This window comes from Vidua chalybeata, chromosome 5 (genome assembly GCF_026979565.1).
Source record: "Vidua chalybeata isolate OUT-0048 chromosome 5, bVidCha1 merged haplotype, whole genome shotgun sequence".
NCBI lineage: Eukaryota > Metazoa > Chordata > Aves > Passeriformes > Viduidae > Vidua > Vidua chalybeata.
In genome coordinates, this window is record NC_071534.1 from 57,902,759 (window position 1) to 57,910,236 (window position 7,478).

The following is a 7,478-nucleotide window of genomic DNA, read 5'->3' on the forward strand; positions in this document are numbered from 1 at the left end:
AAAACCCGGCCAATTTCACACAAAGAAATCCATAGTAAAGGCAGTTGTCTTGTTGCTTTATTTTTCTGTTTTCTTAATTACTTATTTCTATTGCTTCACTTGTTTGGAAAAGGTACTGAAATTGCAGGGCGAGGATCAGAGTGCTTACATACTCTGGTACTTATACACTTTGAAAATATAGTACTAAGGTAATTGCGTAAGATAGTATATGATAAAGCATTAGTTTAGAATGTGTACATAAAAGTGTGGTTTTAAAATATAATGCTAGGCGTTTATGGCAGTGGTGAAGAACCCGGTTTTTCCCTAAAAATGGAGAGTGGGGCCATGTGCCTCACAGTAACTCAACAAATACTGTGTTAAATAAGTCACATTGCTGTTATAAAACAACCCCAAACAACCCCCCATTGAACAGAGTGCAGTGATAATGTTTAGATAGCAACACAAATTTCAGGATGAAGGAATGATACAATTTATTTCAGAGCAAGTGAGGTTTGCTTTTAAAAATCAGACACCACTTATCAAAACATCCAGGTGCCTTCTGAGAAGCCCAGCAGACCAAGAGCAGCAGGACAAGAAGGAAGCAAGGAAGAGCTATTTCTCATTTCTTCCTAGGAGGTTGCAAAAATTCAGCCCATAGTAGTCTGGACTGTTAGGTAGAGAGGATATAGGGTAATCTTTAAGTGTATTACATTTCTGCCAGTGAGCACAGGCCAGAGATCTGGACACAGGCCCTTCTAGTTGTTTGGTGTGGTTTTTTTTGTTTGTTTGTTTGTTTTTTGTTTGTTTTTTTTTCATAAATGCACAATTCAAGATAAAGCTAGAAAAATGTCGAAATCTGACCTAGTGTGGTGCAAAGAGATTCAGTTGGTAGGTAAGCCTGATTTCACTGCAGATTATTTTGTCAGTAAAATAGATTTTTCAGTGCAGAAAGATACAAGATACACTGGCTAAGAAATTGCTTTGCTTATGGCTTCTTATTTTTTTAATCATGCTCTCCACTGGATACTTCCCTTACTAGCTTGTGTGTAGCACAGCATACTCTTAGATTTTGCCAAACCACAACTATTTGCAATATTCCATTACTCTAGCATTTTCTTACCAAGGGGAAAGTTCACAGATCTCTTTCAGTTGACAGTTGATCTCTTTCAGTTCTGCGTATCTGCTGACCTTTCACTTCACAGGATCCTGGATGACTGAAACTTCTGGTGATTTGGTGCTTAGTGCAGATGTACACCCCACAGTCAGATCTGTGGGAACATTTAAGTGAAGCAAATCTAACCACACAGTGTTTCAGTCAATAAAAGGAATGTATTTCCTTCTTTTGAAAGGATGAAGAAAAGACTGAACTGTTGTTTTAAATACCCCCTTTCTTTGTTCTTGCTGTCTCAAGAGTTTTGCTCTGCCGCAATCCTGCTCAGTAATCCATGCACAAACTCCTCTTTGTGGAGCATGGCCTTAGGTGTTCAATTTTTTTTTCTTTTTAACTGCTGAATGCAAGAATTTTACTACATTCAGTCATAATAACACTTCCCAGTATTACTGGAAAAATAACTGCCAAAACTGCATATTGGTGCAGTGTTCTGTGCTCTGTAGTCTCCACATTTTCTACTGACTTTATTATAAACTTCTGGAGATATGTGTAATCAAATAAGTTTGAGTAACTGAAGCTGTGGAATTGGAGAGATGTTGATATTAGATCCAGACTATTTGGGGATTTATCCTTTATAAGGAGAAACTCCTTTTTTACTGTTAAGTTATTGGTTTTTAATTAATCAAATGCATTAAAATAAGTTGTGTGCATGTTTTAAATATAGGAACCAAGAACTGAGGAGGAAGAATATATGGCAGCAATAAGTATCAGGGTGACTAAAGTCCATGAATGTTTGTATATGTGGGAACTAGAGTGTAATCATGGCAGCTGATGCCTCTTTTTTATCTTCTTTTTTGTGCCCACACCAGCCCTACATCCTTGTGAAACTTTGTGGTTGTGATGAAGGTAGTGGAATTGGAACATGCAGGCTATTATGCAAGAGATAATCATAATCAATCATTACTCAATCATTTTTTCTACCATTTGATTTAGTGTTTGAAAAAAATATGTGCAATTTTTTAAGCAAAAGACCATTTATCTGATGTCTGATATGATCCTAACAGAGGGTCCAATAGCTGTAACATCAGTCTGTAGTAAACTGAAATTTCCTTGCTGCTTATGGAGTTATCCACTGTGCCATAAGGACATACAAAATAAAAAATAAAAGTACTGAAAAAGAAATATAAATTCTGTGTTTTGAATCATTGCTATTTAGGACCTTTAAGATTTAGATGTGTGTAGGTCATATATTCAGTACATAGAGGTTTCATGTGGATGAGTGTATGTGAAACACTTAACATGAATCCACACAGTACTTGTTTTCAGTTACTAATAGTGAACTGTAAATAATGTCCAAAATATGATGTACTGTAATATGGTAAGCTAGGAACATCTGTTTTTTTCTTTAATTGTGAGCTGTATGTTTGTACAGTGGTGTGGGAATAGTAGGATTTCATTTGAGTCAGATTTAACAGAGTATGAACATAGAAGCCCTTATTCAAGTAAATACCTTTCTCTGAAGTATTTCCAAACCTTCTATTTACTTTAATGTCATCACTTACATAAGTACAGAAATGCACCCACAGAATTAGTTTGCAACATCAAGGCAAATTTAATGTTTTTATCAGAAAAGGGTAATAAGATACCCTGACCTCTGATTTCAGATTTGTGTCAGCAGAAATTATCTGTTTATTTAGTCTGGTTTAGAGAAGCTATTGGCTGTATTCATATACCTCAGTGGAATATCCAGACACTGTAAATCCTTTAGGATCTGGAGATCTAAGACAAGCAAGAGCTTCAGTTTTAATGGCACAGGTGTGGAAACTTGTTGCAGAAATGTCAGTGTGGTGAGACAGGCCTGATCCTACCAAGTAGTTGATTCCAACTCTTTTTGGTTCTAATGAGGCTGTAGGGATACCCAGATTAGGCAGAGCTGTGTTATCACAAGAGAAGAGAGAGGAAACAGGAAATGCTATTCTGTTGCTTGGCTCCTGAGTGTAAGCATCACAGAGATGGTGTAAATGGGGGTGCATTCCTGCACCAGAAGTCCTTTTTCCCTTACTGTGTTTTTAGGGAGATACACACTTGCTGCGGTAAATTTGAAACCTGCATGACTTGTAGGTTTTAATAATTTATCTATAAGGGATTCAAGTAATCTCTGTGACAGGACAGTCGATAGCAGGCTGATCACTAACAGTTCTGACTTCTGAGAACAGTGGTATTCTAGAGAGAATACAGCTCTAGAAAGAAATATAAACAAGTTGTTTTCCCTTTACGAAGTGAGAGGGAGAGGGAAATAAGCAAGGGTGGAGGTCAATGTCAGCTGCTGCAGGCATGGTAAACTGTCGAGTGATGTTCTCAGACAAGGAATTTCACTTTTAATATTTAGGCTTTAATATCTAAGCCTTTAATATCTAGAGTTCTCTTTCCTGTTAAACTTATTCCATACAGATAATTCAGCTGAACCAGGATGTGCCTTTTTTATGCCTTCAGAAGTCTCAAGTACGTTATGTATGTTTTTCAGGTTTTGTTTTAAATCTGCAAAGGTTACTATTCTCAGATCATCTGAAGAAAATTCTAATGCTACCTTATTAAAACTTTTCTCAAGTGCATTGTAAACTTTACTTAAACAAGCTACATGCCAAGTGCAAGAGTACAGGCATAAGCAGTAAAATCATGTCACTGGTGTCAGTTAACAATGGTAATACTGGTACTGCCCACCACAGAGTCAGTGTTCTACTCTGTCAAAGTGAAGGTGGGAATAAATCCAGAAAAACCATTCTTTTACTCCTGCACCCCAAACATGGGATCTGCTGCCATCCTTTTGTCATGCCTCAAGAATTTATTTGAGGGTTTGCAGCTGCTGAGTATGACAACAAAAAGATCATCTACTGCAGTTTACTTATTAACTCTTATTTGAGAGACTTCTAAATATTAAAAATAAGCAAACAGGCCAGTGCTTCACCCAGCACAGTATTCTGTCTCTAGCAAACATTCTAAGCAGATACCCAAGAGACAAGAAAATTGCAATTTAATGTGATGCTGTAGCTTCAAACTCTCCCAACCTCTGCCATTTTAAGCGGTGAGAATTTTGTGAGACTGGGAGGTTTTTCTATTAAACATTCCTTACAATTACTCTTAAAATTACTTGTTCAGTTTCTCTTGAAATCCTGTAAACTCTTACATAAATAGAAACATCTGACAAGTAATTCCTCAGATTTACCATTTAATATGTGAAGAAACACTCCTTTCTGTTTAATTTGACCCTGGCTCCCACAAGCTCCACTTTATGTCTACCTGTGCCTGTTCTGGAAGAGGCATTCAACAACAAATTTCACTCTTGCTCACTCTCTTCCCTTCTCCCCTCACCCTGCAACTTTCCCATACCATTCAGGAGTTTGTCAGCCTCTGTTCCATATCAGTCCCCAATGCTTGACTGCATGAAAACAAGAACTACAGTCTTTTCCCTCTCTTTTGCATTTTATTCAATGGCAGGACCTTCCCTATTATTTCACAAGTTCCTTATTTTCTTAAAACCTTCAGTAACAGATGTTGTCAACAGCCTTAATTAAATCCATCAAGACAGCAGCAATCACTCTTTTCTGCATGTGTTCTACAGCAACTTCCATCTATAGAAGCTCCACTGGCTTTTCATATGCTGGCCTATATTATAACTCCTGCTATTTTTTTTTTTTTTGTGCAGAAATGAGCTTTCCAGTTTACCACAAAATTCTTATTTTTAAAATTGTGTCACATTTGCTACCCTCTGGTCTCCAAGATGACTCCAAATTCAAGTCCTTTCCACAGTGCTGCATTACAGAACTCTTCATTGAATACCATGTAGTCCTGGTGCTCTGCTGGTCTTCAGTCTGCTTTGGTAAGATCATTTTGACCTCATCTGCTGTTATTTTCACTTTGGACAGATTGTCACTGAGTTCCCCAGGAAGGATTCCTGCATGAAGTTCTCCCCAGTTTCTTCATCAAGGAACAACATCTAACTTTACTTTTCCATAACATCTGTGTCTCTTCTGAGTGTTCATGTTGCTCCTTGGCCATTGATTGTCTCTTTAGACTTTATAGAAAGATTTTGCTCCTAGTTGATGTGAAGAAAAACATTTTATTTGGTTACTTTGCCTAGTTGTTTCCCAATTTTTTTCTGGCCTGTTGTAATTGTATTTCTATTTTTATCTGAGTTTGTTTTCCCCCATTACCTTCTTTTTGCTATATTTAAAGACTGTCTCTTTAAGTCAAGTCTGGTATCCTTCAGCTTTTTCCTAACCCCTTAGAGGGGTTACAGAGAATCCACAGAGGATTCTTTGGTCTTTGTTAATCTCTATAGAAATACTATTTTTGTAAAGTGAGGTTTATCAGCATGAGACTCTGTAACAGATCTCATGCACTGTTCTCCATCAAGCCAAGGATGGCACTTTGCCTTGAGAGTTCATTCTGTAAAAAATTATTCCATCCAAATAGCACCACCTAAGAATGGCATCTGCTTCATATAGCAATGTGTCAACCTGCTGTTGTCAGTGGTACTGTCCTGGCTGGTGGTTTGCCACATGGATCCAATCCCGTGTTCTTCCCAGCTGGGCATTGAATTTCGACCAAGGTAGATTAGGTGCTTCTCCCTGAGCTGGCCAGTTTGCTGTGTTTGGAAACTATTTAGCCTCTCTACAATCTTCTATCTCTCCACCCTTTAAAGGTGAATAGGGGAAGGACTTTTCATTAAATCAATTGAAAGAGAGATCTGTCTTTCAAGAGGAACTACTTTTAAAAGGGGAAATTTTGTTTTTAAATAAAGCTTTGTCTTCTGTTTTGAACTTCCTCAGACTCTGTCATGATTTTGCAGTATCACAGCCATCTTTTAAAAAGTACTCTTTAGGGCAAAACCATCAACCAGGTTACTATAAAACACCACAAGGTCAGTGTTGCTTTATTTCTCCATCTGATCTCTCAAGAAAGGGAATAGCATTGAGTATGGAAGAAGGCCATGGAAGGCCTGGAAGAAGGCCATGCCACTCTGTAAACAAAGTTTAAGCACTGCATTTGCTAAAGAAAATCTTCCACTTGGAACAGAGTCAGGCTTTTTTTAGTCATGCATTCCTAGCATAAGATAATTAGGTCAATATTTAGGGATCTAAATAAGTGTATCCTGGTATTTAAAAGTGCCAGAAATTCTCACCCTGGATAGAGATGGGAAAGCATTTTAGTTTCCCTACATCTTTTATGCAGTTTTCTACCGATTGATTGGATATTAATATGCTGGATATTAAGATCAAACAAAAAAATCAAAGTTAAAGTATGTTAAATTAACATTAAAAAAAAATCAGTAATGTTGTAAAATATTTAAACTTAACTGTGAGAGTCACCAGTTTGGATTTGTTTTGGATTTTTTACTTAACATTCATCTCTTTAGTAATTCCTTCCTTTATAATGAGCCCTAGAGTAGGACACTTGCTGGAAAGGGGAAGATTCATTAAGAAACATGAGAACTATTTGCAGTTAGTTCTAAGAAATTTCTTGGAAATGCATCTTCTCTCTGTTTCTCGCTGTCTCTGGTGAGTATGATTTTACATAAGCAGTGTCTGTTCACTCAAGGGAACGTGTTTAGGGAAAGAAGCATCTTCAAAACCCTCAGGGTGCAATAATGCTGCAGACAGAGTTGGCACACACTTTGAATTCACAGTTTTGTTGTTTAAATTAGCTGCTTCCTCTCTGGATGTGTTGGGACATAGAGTAGGGGCCTAACTTAAATGCTCGAGTCACCCATCAGAAGACCTCCATCTCTCTTATTTGATTATACAGGAGTTCTGTAAGGACCTACTCAAAGCTGGGTGCCAAAAGTTGCACAGTCAACATTTCAACACCAGCCTCCCTGGAGAAAAGCTTTCTTAGACTGCTTTGGGCTGCTTTGATATGTCTCATATATCTAGAGCTGATCTGATAATGAAGAAGCATATCAGAGAGGAAAATTCTGGTGCTGAAGGTTGGAAAGCTGTTCTGAAGAAGATCCTGTATAATACTTTTTTAACAAAGGAACATGAGATGTAGTTATTCTGAAGAGTGGCTATAAAAGTTAGAAAAAAGTGAAATCTTTAAATTTCAGTCTCTGACAAATAGAGGAAGCCTCTTTTTTCTATAGTTACTTCACTTCCCAGAGAATCAACTAAGCTCTATGAAACTCACTCTTATGACCTCTTAAAAATTAATAATTATGTCATAAAACTCTTTGAAATTATGCCATCATTCATAAAATCAAATTGAGTATTTCAAACTTTTAAAATATTGACAGTCAGGGCAAAATGTGCAAACATTGGAAATATAATCATATTCATCTCAGGTATTATTTCATTTTTTACTTTGCCCTCCTCAAAAAAGAACTGATGTT